The sequence below is a fragment of the Gorilla gorilla genome, chromosome 10 (assembly GCF_029281585.2).
Source record: "Gorilla gorilla gorilla isolate KB3781 chromosome 10, NHGRI_mGorGor1-v2.1_pri, whole genome shotgun sequence".
Lineage (NCBI taxonomy): Eukaryota > Metazoa > Chordata > Mammalia > Primates > Hominidae > Gorilla > Gorilla gorilla.
In genome coordinates, this window is record NC_073234.2 from 12,623,890 (window position 1) to 12,642,868 (window position 18,979).

Sequence of the window (18,979 nt, forward strand, 5' to 3'; positions counted from 1 at the left end):
GCTATCTGTATGAACATGCAAATATCTACACAGCTATCTGTATATCAATGGAAATATCTACACTGCTATCTCTATAAACATGGAAATAACTACACTGCTATCTGTATAAATATGGAAATATCTACACCGCCATCTCTATGAAGATGGAAATATCTACACCTCCATTTGTATGAACATGGAAATATCTTCACCGCCATCTCTATGAACATGGAAATATCTACACCGCTAACTGTATGAACATGGAAATATCTACACCGCTATCTGTCTGAACATGGAAATATCTACACCGTTATCTGTATGAACATGGAAATATCTACACCGCTATATGTACGAACATGGAAATATCTACACCGCTATCTGTACGAACATGGAAATATGTACACCGCTATCAGTGTGACCATGCAAATATCTACACAGCTATCTGTATATCAATGGAAATGTATACACTGCTATCTCTATAAACATGGAAATAACTACACTGCTATCTGTATAAACATGGAAATATCTGCACCGCCACCTGTATGAACATGAAAATATCTACACTGCCATCTGTACGAACATGGAAATATCTACACCGCCATCTGTATGAACATGTAAATACACCGCCATCTGTATGAACATGGAAATATCTACACCGCTAACTGTATGAACATGGAAATGTCTACACCGCTATTGGTATGAACATGGAAATATCTACACCGCTATCTGTATGAACATGGAAATATCTACACCGATATCTGTATGAACATGGAAATCTCTACACAGCAATCTGTATGAACATGGAAATATCTACACCGCCATCTGTATGAACATGTAAATATCTACACCGCCATCTGTATGAACATGGAAATACCTACACCGCTAACTGTATGAACATGGAAATATCTACACCGCTATCTGTATGAACATGGAAATATCTACACCGCTTTCTGTATCAACATGGAAATAACTACACCGCTATCTGTATGAACATGGAAATATCTACACCGCTATCTGTATGAACATGGAAATATCTACACCGCTATCTGTATGAACATGCAAATATCTACACAGCTATCTGTATATCAATGGAAATATCCACACTGGTATCTCTATAAACATGGAAATAACTACACTGCTATCTGCATAAACATGGAAATATCTACACCGCCATCTCTATGAACATGGAAATATCTACACTGCCATCCGTACGAACATGGAAATATCTACACCGCCATCTGTATGAACATGGAAATATCTACACCGCTATCTGTATGAACATGGAAATATCTACACCGCTATATGTATGAACATGGAAATATCTACACCGTTATCCGTATGAACATGGAAATATCTACACCGCCATCCCTATAAACATGGAAATATCTACACCGCCATCTGTATGAACATGGAAATATCTACACCGCCATCTCTATAAACGTGGAAATATCTACACCGCTATCTGTATGAACTTGGAAATATCTACACTGCTGTCTGTATAAAATTGAAATTATCTACACCACTATCTCTATAAACATGGAAATATCTACACTGTTATCTGTATAAACATGGAAATATCTACACCGCTATCTGTATAAACATCGAAATACCTTCACAGCTATCTGTATAAACATGGAAATATCTACAACGCTGTCTCTATAAACTTGGAAATAACTACACCACTATCTCTGTAAACATGGAAATATCTAGACCTCCATCTCTATAAACATGGAAATATCTACACCACCATCTGTATAAACATGGAAATATCTATACCGCTATCTGTATGAACATGCAAATATCTACACAGCTATCTGTATATCAATGGAAATATCTACACTGCTATCTCTATAAACATGGAAATAACTACACTGCTATCCTTATAAATATGGAAATATCTACACCGCCATCTCTATGAAGATGGAAATATCTACACCGCCATTTGTATGAACATGGAAATATCTACACCGCCATCTCTATGAACATGGAAATATCTACACCGCTAACTGTATGAACATGGAAATATCTACACCGCTATCTGTATGAACATGGAAATACCTACACCGCTATCTGTACGAACATGGAAATATGTACACCGCTATCAGTGTGACCATGCAAATATCTACACAGCTATCTGTATATCAATGGAAATGTATACACTGCTATCTCTATAAACATGGAAATAACTACACTGCTATCTGTATAAACATGGAAATATCTGCACCGCCACCTGTATGAACATGAAAATATCTACACTGCCGTCCGTACGAACATGGAAATATCTACACTGCCATCTGTATGAACATGTAAATATCTACACCGCCATCTGTATGAACATGGAAATATCTACACCGCTAACTGTATGAACATGGAAATGTCTACACCGCTATTGGTATGAACATGGAAATATCTACACCGCTATCTGTATGAACATGGAAATATCTACACCGATATCTGTATGAACATGGAAATCTCTACACAGCAATCTGTATGAACATGGAAATATCTACACCGCCATCTGTATGAACATGTAAATATCTACACCGCCATCTGTATGAACATGGAAATACCTACACCGCTAACTGTATGAACATGGAAATATCTACACCGCTATCTGTATGAACATGGAAATATCTACACCGCTATCTGTATCAACATGGAAATATCTACACCGCTCTCTGTATGAACATGTAAATATCTACACCGCTATCTGTATGAACATGGAAATATCTACACCGCTATCTGTATCAACATGCAAATATCTACACAGCTATCTGTATATCAATGGAAATATCCACACTGGTATCTCTATAAACATGGAAATAACTACACTGCTATCTGCATAAACATGCAAATATCTACACCGCCATCTCTATGAACATGGAAATATCTACACTGCCGTCCGTACGAACATGGAAATATCTACACCGCCATCTGTATGAGCATGGAAATATCTACACCGCTATCTGTATGAACACGGAAATATCTACACCGCTATATGTATGAACATGGAAATATCTACACCGTTATCCGTATGAACATGGAAATATCTACACCACCATCCCTATAAACATGGAAATATCTACACCGCCATCTGTATGAACATGGAAATATCTACACCGCCATCTCTATAAACGTGGAAATATCTACACCGCTATCTGTTTGAACTTGGAAATATCTACACTGCTCTCTGTATAAAATTGAAATTATCTACACCACTATCTCTATAAACATGGAAATATCTACACTGCTATCTGTATAAACATGGAAATATCTACACCGATATCTGTATAAACATGGAAATATCTTCACAGCTGTCTTTATAAACATGGAAATATCTACAACGCTGTCTCTATAAACTTGGAAATAACTACACCACTATCTCTGTAAACATGGAAATATCTAGACCTCCATCTATATAAACATGGAAATATCTACACCACCATCTGTATAAACATGGAAATATCTATACCGCTATCTGTATGAACATGCAAATATCTACACAGCTATCTGTATATCAATGGAAATATCTACACTGCTATCTCTATAAACATGGAAATAACTACACTGCTATCTGTATAAATATGGAAATATCTACACCTCCATCTCTATGAAGATGGAAATATCTACACCGCCATTTGTATGAACATGGAAATATCTGCACCGCCATCTCTATGAACATGGAAATATCTACACCGCTAACTGTATGAACATGGAGATATCTACACCGCCATCTGTATGAACATGTAAATACCTACACCGCTAACTGTATGAACATGGAAATATCTACACCGCTATCTGTATGAACATGGAAATATCTACACCGCTATCTGTATCAACATGGAAATATCTACACCGCTATCTGTATGAACATGTAAATATCTACACCGCTATCTGTATGAACATGGAAATATCTACACCGCTATCTGTATCAACATGCAAATATCTACACAGCTATCTGTATATCAATGGAAATATCCACACTGGTATCTCTATAAACATGGAAATAACTACACTGCTATCTGCATAAACATGCAAATATCTACACCGCCATCTCTATGAACATGGAAATATCTACACTGCCATCCGTACGAACATGGAAATATCTACACCGCCATCTGTATGAGCATGGAAATATCTACACCGCTATCTGTATGAACATGGAAATATCTACACCGCTATATGTATGAACATGGAAATATCTACACCGTTATCCGTATGAACATGGAAATATCTACACCACCATCCCAATAAACATGGAAATATCTACACCGCCATCTGTATGAACATGGAAATATCTACACCGCCATCTCTATAAACGTGGAAATATCTACACCGCTATCTGTTTGAACTTGGAAATATCTACACTGCTCTCTGTATAAAATTGAAATTATCTACACCACTATCTCTATAAACATGGAAATATCTACACTGCTATCTGTATAAACATGGAAATATCTACACCGATATCTGTATAAACATGGAAATATCTTCACAGCTGTCTGTATAAACATGGAAATATCTACAACGCTGTCTCTATAAACTTGGAAATAACTACACCACTATCTCTGTAAACATGGAAATATCTAGACCTCCATCTATATAAACATGGAAATATCTACACCACCATCTGTATAAACATGGAAATATCTATACCGCTATCTGTATGAACATGCAAATATCTACACAGCTATCTGTATATCAATGGAAATATCTACACTGCTATCTCTATAAACATGGAAATAACTACACTGCTATCTGTATAAATATAGAAATATCTACACCGCCATCTCTATGAAGATGGAAATATCTACACCGCCATTTGTATGAACATGGAAATATCTACACCGCCATCTCTATGAACATGGAAATATCTACACCGCTAACTGTATGAACACGGAAATATCTACACCGCTATCTGTATGAACATGGGAATATCTACACTGTTATCTGTATTAACATGGAAATATCTACACCGCTATCTGTATGGACATGGAAATATCTACACCGCTATCTGTACGAACATGGAAATATGTACACCGCTATCAGAGTGACCATGCAAATATCTACACAGCTATCTGTATATCAATGGAAAGGTATACACTGCTATCTCTATAAACATGGAAATAACTACACTGCTATCTGTATAAACATGGAAATATCTGCACCGCCACCTGTATGAACATGAAAATATCTACACTGCCATCCGTACGAACATGGAAATATCTACACCGCCATCTGTATGAACATGTAAATATCTACACCGCCATCTGTATGAACATGGAAATATCTACATCACTAACTGTATGAACATGGAAATGTCTACACCGCTATTGGTAGGAACATGGAAATATCTACACCGCTATCTGTATGAACATGGAAATATCTACACCGCTATCTGTACGAACATGGAAATATGTACACCGCTATCAGTGTGACCATGCAAATATCTACACAGCTATCTGTATATCAATGGAAATGTATACACTGCTATCTCTATAAACATGGAAATAACTACACTGCTATCTGTATAAACATGGAAATATCTGCACCGCCACCTGTATGAACATGAAAATATCTACACTGCCGTCCGTACGAACATGGAAATATCTACACTGCCATCTGTATGAACATGTAAATATCTACACCGCCATCTGTATGAACATGGAAATATCTACACCGCTAACTGTATGAACATGGAAATGTCTACACCGCTATTGGTATGAACATGGAAATATCTACACCGCTATCTGTATGAACATGGAAATATCTACACCGATATCTGTATGAACATGGAAATCTCTACACAGCAATCTGTATGAACATGGAAATATCTACACCGCCATCTGTATGAACATGTAAATATCTACACCGCCATCTGTATGAACATGGAAATACCTACACCGCTAACTGTATGAACATGGAAATATCTACACCGCTATCTGTATGAACATGGAAATATCTACACCGCTATCTGTATCAACATGGAAATATCTACACCGCTATCTGTATGAACATGTAAATATCTACACCGCTATCTGTATGAACATGGAAATATCTACACCGCTATCTGTATCAACATGCAAATATCTACACAGCTATCTGTATATCAATGGAAATATCCACACTGGTATCTCTATAAACATGGAAATAACTACACTGCTATCTGCATAAACATGCAAATATCTACACCGCCATCTCTATGAACATGGAAATATCTACACTGCCATCCGTACGAACATGGAAATATCTACACCGCCATCTGTATGAGCATGGAAATATCTACACCGCTATCTGTATGAACATGGAAATATCTACACCGCTATATGTATGAACATGGAAATATCTACACCGTTATCCGTATGAACATGGAAATATCTACACCGCCATCCCTATAAACATGGAAATATCAACACCGCCATCTGTATGAACATGGAAATATCTACACCGCCATCTCTATAAACGTGGAAATATCTACACCGCTGTCTGTATGAACTTGGAAATATCTACACTGCTGTCCGTATAAAATTGAAATTATCTACACCACTATCTCTATAAACATGGAAATATCTACACTGCTATCTGTATAAACATGGAAATATCTACACCGCTATCTGTATAAACATGGAAATATCTTCACAGCTATCTGTATAAACATGGAAATATCTACAACGCTGTCTCTATAAACTTGGAAATAACTACACCACTATCTCTGTAAACATGGAAATATCTAGACCTCCATCTCTATAAACATGGAAATATCTACACCACCATCTGTATAAACATGGAAATATCTATACCGCTATCTGTATGAACATGCAAATATCTACACAGCTATCTGTATATCAATGGAAATATCTACACTGCTATCTCTATAAACATGGAAATAACTACACTGCTATCTGTATAAATATAGAAATATCTACACCGCCATCTCTATGAAGATGGAAATATCTACACCGCCATTTGTATGAACATGGAAATATCTACACCGCCATCTCTATGAACATGGAAATATCTACACCGCTAACTGTATGAACACGGAAATATCTACACCGCTATCTGTATGAACATGGGAATATCTACACTGTTATCTGTATTAACATGGAAATATCTACACCGCTATCTGTATGGACATGGAAATATCTACACCGCTATCTGTACGAACATGGAAATATGTACACCGCTATCAGAGTGACCATGCAAATATCTACACAGCTATCTGTATATCAATGGAAAGGTATACACTGCTATCTCTATAAACATGGAAATAACTACACTGCTATCTGTATAAACATGGAAATATCTGCACCGCCACCTGTATGAACATGAAAATATCTACACTGCCATCCGTACGAACATGGAAATATCTACACCGCCATCTGTATGAACATGTAAATATCTACACCGCCATCTGTATGAACATGGAAATATCTACATCACTAACTGTATGAACATGGAAATGTCTACACCGCTATTGGTAGGAACATGGAAATATCTACACCGCTATCTGTATGAACATGGAAATATCTACACCGCTATCTGTACGAACATGGAAATATGTACACCGCTATCAGTGTGACCATGCAAATATCTACACAGCTATCTGTATATCAATGGAAATGTATACACTGCTATCTCTATAAACATGGAAATAACTACACTGCTATCTGTATAAACATGGAAATATCTGCACCGCCACCTGTATGAACATGAAAATATCTACACTGCCGTCCGTACGAACATGGAAATATCTACACTGCCATCTGTATGAACATGTAAATATCTACACCGCCATCTGTATGAACATGGAAATATCTACACCGCTAACTGTATGAACATGGAAATGTCTACACCGCTATTGGTATGAACATGGAAATATCTACACCGCTATCTGTATGAACATGGAAATATCTACACCGATATCTGTATGAACATGGAAATCTCTACACAGCAATCTGTATGAACATGGAAATATCTACACCGCCATCTGTATGAACATGTAAATATCTACACCGCCATCTGTATGAACATGGAAATACCTACACCGCTAACTGTATGAACATGGAAATATCTACACCGCTATCTGTATGAACATGGAAATATCTACACCGCTATCTGTATCAACATGGAAATATCTACACCGCTATCTGTATGAACATGTAAATATCTACACCGCTATCTGTATGAACATGGAAATATCTACACCGCTATCTGTATCAACATGCAAATATCTACACAGCTATCTGTATATCAATGGAAATATCCACACTGGTATCTCTATAAACATGGAAATAACTACACTGCTATCTGCATAAACATGCAAATATCTACACCGCCATCTCTATGAACATGGAAATATCTACACTGCCATCCGTACGAACATGGAAATATCTACACCGCCATCTGTATGAGCATGGAAATATCTACACCGCTATCTGTATGAACATGGAAATATCTACACCGCTATATGTATGAACATGGAAATATCTACACCGTTATCCGTATGAACATGGAAATATCTACACCGCCATCCCTATAAACATGGAAATATCAACACCGCCATCTGTATGAACATGGAAATATCTACACCGCTATCTGTATGAACATGCAAATATCTACACAGCTATCTGTATATCAATGGAAATATCCACACTGGTATCTCTATAAACATGGAAATAACTACACTGCTATCTGTATAAACATGGAAATATCTACACCGCCATCTCTATGAACATGGAAATATCTACACTGCCATCCGTACGAACATGGAAATATCTACACCGCCATCTATATGAACATGGAAATATCTACACCGCTATCTGTATGAACATGGAGATAACTACACCGATATATGTATGAACATGGAAATATCTACACCGTTATCTGTATGAACATGGAAATATCTACACCGCCATCCCTATAAACATGGAAATATCTACACCGCCATCTGTATGAACATGGAAATATCTACACCGCCATCTCTATAAACGTGGAAATATCTACACCGCTATCTGTATGAACTTGGAAATATCTACACTGCTTTCTGCATAAAATTGAAATTATCTACACCACTATCTCTATAAACATGGAAATATCTACACTGCTATCTGTATAAACATGGAAATATCTACACCGCTATCTGTATAAACATGGAAATATCTTCACAGCTATCTGTATAAACATGGAAATATCTACAACGCTGTCTCTATAAACTTGGAAATAACTACACCACTATCTCTGTAAACATGGAAATATCTAGACCTCCATCTCTATAAACATGGAAATATCTATACCGCTATCTGCATAAACATGGAAATACCTACACCGCCATCTCTATGAACATGGAAATATCTACACTGCCATCTGTACGAACATGGAAATATGTATACCGCCATCTGTACGAACATGTAAATATCTACACCGCCATCTGTATGAACATGGAAATATCTACACCGCTAACTGTATGAACATGGAAATATCTACACCGCTATCTGTATGAACATGGAAATATCTACACCGTAATCTGTATGAACAAGGAAATATCTACACCGCTATATGTATGAACATGGAAATATCTACACCGCTATCTGTACGAACATGGAAATATCTACACCGCTATCTGTATGACCATGCAATTATCTAAACAGTTATCAGTATATCAATGGAAATATATACACTGCTATCTCTATAAACATGGAAATAACTACACTGCTATCTGTATAAACGTGGAAATATCTACACCGCCACCTGTATGAACATGGAAATATCTACACTGCCATCCGTACGAACATGGAAATATCTACACCGCCATCTGTATGAACATGGAAGTATCTACACCGCTATATGTTTGAACATGGAAATATCTACACCGCTATATGTATGAACATGGAAATACCTACACCGTTATCTGTATGAACATGGAAATATCTACACCGCCATCCCTATAAACATGGAAATATATACACCGCCATCTGTATGAACATGGAAATATCTACACCGCCATCTCTATAAACGTGGAAATATCTACACCGCTATCTGTATGAACTTGGAAATATCTACACTGCTCTCTGTATAAAATTGAAATTATCTACAGCACTATCTCTATAAACATGGAAATATCTACACTGCTATCTGTATAAACATGGAAATATCTACACCGCTATCTGTATAAACATGGAAATATCTTCACAGCTATCTGTATAAACATGGAAATAACTACAACGCTGTCTCTATAAACTTGGAAATAACTACACCACTATCTCTGTAAACATGGAAATATCTAGACCTCCATCTCTATAAACATGGAAATATCTACACCACCATCTGTATAAACATGGAAATATCTATACCGCTATCTGTATGAACATGCAAATATCTACACAGCTATCTGTATATCAATGGAAATATCTACACTGCTATCTCTATAAACATGGAAATAACTACACTGCTATCTGTATAAATATGGAAATATCTAAACAGCCATCTCTATGAAGATGGAAATATCTACACCGCCGTTTGTATGAACATGGAAATATCTACACCGCCATCTCTATGAACATGGAAATATCTACACCGCTAAATGTATGAACATGGAAATATCTACACCGCTATCTGTATGAACATGGAAATATATACACCGTTATATGTATGGACATGGAAATATCTACACCGCTATCTGTATGAACATGGAAATATCTACACCGCTATCTGTATGAACATGGAAATATCTACACCGCTATCAGTGTGACCATGCAAATATCTACACAGCTATCTGTATATCAATGGAAATGTACACTCTGCTATCTCTTTAAACATGGAAATAACTACACTGCTATCTGTATAAACATGGAAATATCTGCACCGCCACCTGTATGAACATGAAAATATCTACACTGCCATCCATACGAACATGGAAATATGTACACCGCCATCTGTATGAACATGTAAATATCTACACCGCCATCTGTATGAACATGGAAATATCTACACCGCTAACAGTATGAACATGGAAATGTCTGCACCGCTATTGGTATTAACATGGAAATATCTACACCGCTATCTGTATGAACATGGAAATATCTACACCGCTATCTGTATGAACATGGAAATCTCTACACCGCAATCTGTATGAACATGGAAATATCTACACCACCATCTGTATGAACATGTAAATATCTACACCGCCATCTGTATGAACATGGAAATACCTACACCGCTAACTGTATGAACGTGGAAATATCTACACCGCTATCTGTATGAACATGGAAATATCTACACCGCTATCTGTATGAACATGGAAATATCTACACCGCTATCTGTATGAACATGGAAATATCTTCACTGCTATCTGTATGAACATGGAAATATCTACACCGCTATCTGTATGAACATGCAAATATCTACACAGCTATCTGTATATCAATGGAAATATCCACACTGGTATCTCTATAAACATGGAAATAACTACACTGCTATCTGTATAAACATGGAAATATCTACACCGCCATCTCTATGAACATGGAAATATCTACACTGCCATCCGTACGAACATGGAAATATCTACACCGCCATCTATATGAACATGGAAATATCTACACCGCTATCTGTATGAACATGGAGATATCTACACCGCTATATGTATGAACATGGAAATATCTACACCGTTATCTGTATGAACATGGAAATATCTACACCGCCATCCCTATAAACATGGAAATATCTTCACCGCCATCTGTATGAACATGGAAATATCTACACCGCCATCTCTATAAACGTGGAAATATCTACACCGCTATCTGTATGAACTTGGAAATATCTACACTGCTTTCTGCATAAAATTGAAATTATCTACACCACTATCTCTATAAACATGGAAATATCTACACTGCTATCTGTATAAACATGGAAATATCTACACCGCTATCTGTATAAACATGGAAATATTACAGCTATCTGTATAAACATGGAAATATCTACAACGCTGTCTCTATAAACTTGGAAATAACTACACCACTATCTCTGTAAACATGGAAATATCTAGACCTCCATCTCTATGAACATGGAAATATCTACACCACCATCTGTATAAACATGGAAATATCTATACCGCTATCTGTATGAACATGCAAATATCTACACAGCTATCTGTATATCAATGGAAATATCTACACTGCTATCTCTATAAACATGGAAATAACTACACTGCTATCTGTATAAATATGGAAATATCTACACCGCCATCTCTATGAAGATGGAAATATCTACACCGCCATTTACATCAACATGGAAATATCTACACCGCCATCTCTATGAACATGGAAATATCTACACCGCTAACTGTATGAACATGGAAATATCTTCACCGCTATCTGTATGAACATGGAAATATCTACACCGCTATCTGTATGAACATGGAAATATCTAGACCGTTATCTGTATGAACATGGAAATATCTACACCGCTATCTGTACGAACATGGAAATATGTACACCGCTATCAGTGTGCCATGCAAATATCTACACAGCTATCTGTATATCAATGGAAATGTATACACTGCTATCTCTATAAACATGGAAATAACTACACTGCTATCTGTATAAACATGGAAATATCTGCACCGCCACCTGTATGAACATGAAAATATCTACACTACCATCCGTACGAACATGGAAATATCTACACCGCCATCTGTATGAACATGTAAATATCTACACCGCCATCTGTATGAACATGGAAATATCTACACCGCTAACTGTATGAACATGGAAATGTCTACACCGCTATTGGTATGAACATGGAAATATCTACACCGCTATCTGTATGAACATGGAAATATCTACACCGATATCTGTATGAACATGGAAATCTCTACACCGCAATCTGTATGAACATGGAAATATCTACACCGCCATCTGTATGAACATGTAAATATCTACACCGCCATCTGTATGAACATGGAAATACCTACACCGCTAACTGTATGAACATGGAAATATCTACACCGCTATCTGTATGAACATGGAAATATCTACACCGCTATTTGTATGAACATGGAAATATCTACACCGCTATCTGTATGAACATGGAAATATCTACACCGCTATCTGTATGAACATGCAAATATCTACACAGCTATCTGTATATCAATGGAAATATCCACACTGGTATCTCTATAATCATGGAAATAACTACACTGCTATCTGTATAAACATGGAAATATCTACACCGCCATCTCTTTGAACATGGAAATATCTACACCGCCATTTGTATGAACCTGGAAATATCTACACCGCCATCTCTATGAACATGGAAATATCTACACCGCCATCTGTATGAACATGGAAATATCTACACCGCTATCTGTATGAACATGGATATATCTACACAGCCATCTGGATGAACATGGAAATATCTACACCGCTATCTGTATGAACATGGAAATATCTACACCGCTATCTGTATGAACTTGGATATATCTACACAGCCATCTGGATGAACATGGAAATATCTACACCACTATCTGTGTAAACATGCATACTTCTTCACCGCTATCTGTATAAACATGGAAATATCTACACCGCTATCTGTATGAACATGGAAATATCTACACAGCTATCTGTATATCAATGGAAATATCCACACTGGTATCTCTATAATCATGGAAATAACTACACTGCTATCTGTATAAACATGGAAATATCTACACCGCCATCTCTTTGAACATGGAAATATCTACACCGCCATTTGTATGAACCTGGAAATATCTACACCGCCATCTCTATGAACATGGAAATATCTACACCGCCATTTGTATGAACATGGAAATACCTACACCGCCATCTGTATGAACATGGAAATATCTTCACCGCCATCTGTATGAACATGGATATATGTACACCGGCATCTGGATGAACATGGATATATCTACACCGCTATCTGCATGAACATGGAAATATCTACACAGCTATCTGAATATACATGGAAATATCTACACTGATTTCTCTATAAATATGGAAATAACTACAGCGCTATCTATATAAGCTTCGAAATACCTACACCGCCATCTGTATGAACATGGAAATATCTACACCGCCATCTGTACGAACATGGACATATCTAAACCGCCATCTGTATTAAGATGGGAATACCTACACCGCTATCTGTATAAACATGGAAATATCTGCGCAACTATCTGTATAAACATGGAAATAACCGCACCGCTATCTGAATAAACATGGAAATATCCGCACCGCTATCTGTATAAACATGGAAATATCTACACTGCTATCTGCATAAACCTGGAAATATCCACACCGCTATCTGAGTAAACATGGAAATGTCTACACTGCTATCCGTGTAAACCTGGAAATATCTACACCGCCATCTGTGTAAACATGAAAATATCTACACCGCCATCCCTACAAACATGGAAATATCTACACCGTCCTCTGTATGAACATGGAAATATCTACACCGCCTTCTCTATGAACATGGAAATATCTACACCGCTAACTGTATGAACATGGAAATATCTACACCGCTATCTGTATGAACATGGAAATATCTACACCGTTATCTATAGGAACATGGAAATATCTACACCGCTATCTGTATGAACATGGAAATATCTACACCGCTATCTGTACGAACATGGAAATATGTACACCGCTATCAGTGTGACCATGCAAATATCTACACAGCTATCTGTATATCAATGGAAATGTATACACTGCTATCTCTATAAACATGGAAATAACTACACTGCTATCTGTATAAACATGGAAATATCTGCACCGCCACCTGTATGAACATTAAAATATCTACACTGCCATCCGTACGAACATGGAAATATCTACACCGCCATCTGTATGAACATGTAAATATCTACACCGCCATCTGTATGAACATGGAAATATCTACACCGCTAACTGTATGAACATGGAAATGTCTACACCGCTATTGGTATGAACATGGAAATATCTACACTGCTATCTGTATGAACATGGAAATATCTACACCGCCATCTGTATGAACATGTAAATATCTACACCGCCATCTGTATGAACATGGAAATATCTACACCGCTAACTGTATGAACATGGAAATGTCTACACCGCTATTGGTATGAACATGGAAATATCTACACTGCTATCTGTATGAACATGGAAATATCTATACCGCTATCTGTATGAACATGCAAATATCTACACAGCTATCTGTATATCAATGGAAATATCTACACTGCTATCTCTATAAACATGGAAATAACTACACTGCTATCTGTATAAATATGGAAATATCTAAACAGCCATCTCTATGAAGATGGAAATATCTACACCGCCGTTTGTATGAACATGGAAATATCTACACCGCCATCTCTATGAACATGGAAATATCTACACCGCTAACTGTATGAACATGGAAATATCTACACCGCTATCTGTATGAACATGGAAATATATACACCGTTATATGTATGGACATGGAAATATCTACACCGCTATCTGTATGAACATGGAAATATCTACACCGCTATCAGTGTGACCATGCAAATATCTACACAGCTATCTGTATATCAATGGAAATGTACACTCTGCTATCTCTTTAAACATGGAAATAACTACACTGCTATCTGTATAAACATGGAAATATCTGCACGTCCACCTGTATGAACATGAAAATATCTACACTGCCATCCATACGAACATGGAAATATGTACACCGCCATCTGTATGAACACGTAAATATCTACACCGCCATCTGTATGAACATGGAAATATCTACACCGCTAACAGTATGAACATGGAAATGTCTGCACCGCTATTGGTATTAACATGGAAATATCTACACCGCTATCTGTATGAACATGGAAATATCTACACCGCTATCTGTATGAACATGGAAATCTCTACACAGCAATCTGTATGAACATGGAAATATCTACACCACCATCTGTATGAACATGTAAATATCTACACCGCCATCTGTATGAACATGGAAATACCTACACCGCTAACTGTATGAACGTGGAAATATCTACACCGCTATCTGTATGAACATGGAAATATCTACACCGCTATCTGTATGAACATGGAAATATCTACACCGCTATCTGTATGAACATGGAAATATCTTCACTGCTATCTGTATGAACATGGAAATATCTACACCGCTATCTGTATGAACATGCAAATATCTACACAGCTATCTGTATATCAATGGAAATATCCACACTGGCATCTCTATAAACATGGAAATATCTACACTGCTATCTGTATAAACATGGAAATATCTACACCGCCATCTCTATGAACATGGAAATATCTACACTGCCATCCGTACGAACATGGAAATATCTACACCGCCATCTATATGAACATGGAAATATCTACACCGCTATCCGTATGAACATGGAGATATCTACACCGCTATATGTATGAACATGGAAATATCTACACCGTTATCTGTATGAACATGGAAATATCTACACCGCCATCCCTATAAACATGGAAATATCTACACCGCCATCTGTATGAACATGGAAATATCTACACCGCCATCTCTATAAACGTGGAAATATCTACACCGCTATCTGTATGAACTTGGAAATATCTACACTGCTTTCTGCATAAAATTGAAATTATCTACACCACTATCTCTATAAACATGGAAATATCTACACTGCTATCTGTATAAACATGGAAATATCTACACCGCTATCTGTATAAACATGGAAATATCTTCACAGCTATCTGTATAAACATGGAAATATCTACAACGCTGTCTCTATAAACTTGGAAATAACTACACCACTATCTCTGTAAACATGGAAATATCTAGACCTCCATCTCTATAAACATGGAAATATCTACACCACCATCTGTATAAACATGGAAATATCTATACCGCTATCTGTATGAACATGCAAATATCTACACAGCTATCTGTATATCAATGGAAATATCTACACTGCTATCTCTATAAACATGGAAATAACTACACTGCTATCTGTATAAATATGGAAATATCTACACCGCCATCTCTATGAAGATGGAAATATCTACACCGCCATTTATATGAACATGGAAATATCTACACCGCCATCTCTATGAACATGGAAATATCTACACCGCTAACTGTATGAACATGGAAATATCTTCACCGCTATCTGTATGAACATGGAAATATCTACACCGTTATCTGTATGAACATGGAAATATCTAGACCGCTATCTGTATGAACATGGAAATATCTACACCGCTATCTGTACGAACATGGAAATATGTACACCGCTATCAGTGTGACCATGCAAATATCTACACAGCTATCTGTATATCAATGGAAATGTATACACTGCTTTCTCTATAAACATGGAAATAACTACACTGCTATCTATATAAACATGGAAATATCTGCACCGCCACCTGTATGAACATGAAAATATCTACACTACCATCCGTACGAACATGGAAATATCTACACCGCCATCTGTATGAACATGTAAATATCTACACCGCCATCTGTATGAACATGGAAATATCTACACCGCTAACTGTATGAACATGGAAATGTCTACACCGCTATTGGTATGAACATGGAAATATCTACACCGCTATCTGTATGAACATGGAAATATCTACACCGATATCTGTATGAACATGGAAATCTCTACACCGCAATCTGTATGAACATGGAAATATCTACACCGCCATCTGTATGAACATGTAAATATCTACACCGCCATCTGTATGAACATGGAAATACCTACACCGCTAACTGTATGAACATGGAAATATCTACACCGCTATCTGTATGAACATGGAAATATCTACACCGCTATTTGTATGAACATGGAAATATCTACACCGCTATCTGTATGAACATGGAAATATCTACACCGCTATCTGTATGAACATGCAAATATCTACACCGCTATCTGTATGAACATGGAAATATCTACACCGTCATCTGTATGAACATGGAAATATCTACACCGCTATCTGTATGAACATGCAAATATCTACACAGCTATCTGTATATCAATGGAAATATCCACACTGGTATCTCTATAAACATGGAAATAACTACAATGCTATCTGTATAAACATGGAAATATCTACACCGCCATCTCTATGAACATGGAAATATCTACACTGCCATCCATACGAACATGAAAATATCTACACCGCCATCTGTATGAACATGGAAATATCTACACCGCTATCTGTATGAACATGGAAATATCTACACCGCTATATGTATGAACATGGAAATATCTACACCGTTATCTGTATGAACATGGAAATATCTACACCGCCATCCCTATAAACATGGAAATATCTACACCGCCATCTGTATGAACATGGAAATATCTACACCGCCATCTCTATAAACGTGGAAATATCTACACCGCTATCTGTATGAACTTGGAAATATCTACACTGCTCTCTGTATAAAATTGAAATTATCTACACCACTATCTCTATAAACATGGAAATATCTACACTGCTATCTGTATAAACATGGAAATATCTACACCGCTATCTGTATAAACATAGAAATATCTTCACAGCTATCTGTATAAACATGGAAATATCTACAACGCTGTCTCTATAAACTTGGAAATAACTACACCACTATCTCAGTAAACATGGAAATATCTAGACCTCCATCTCTATAAACATGGAAATATATACACCGCCACCTGTATGAACATGGAAATATCCACACCGCTATCTGTATGAACATGCAAATATCTACACAGCTATCTGTATATCAATGGAAATATCTACACTGCTATCTCTATAAACATGGAAATAACTACACTGCTATCTGTATAAATATGGAAATATCTACACCGCCATCTCTATGAAGACGGAAATATCTACACCGCCATTTGTATGAACATGGAAATATCTACACCGCCATCTCTATGAACATGGAAATATCTACACCGCTAACTGTATGAACATGGAAATATCTACACCGCTATCTGTAA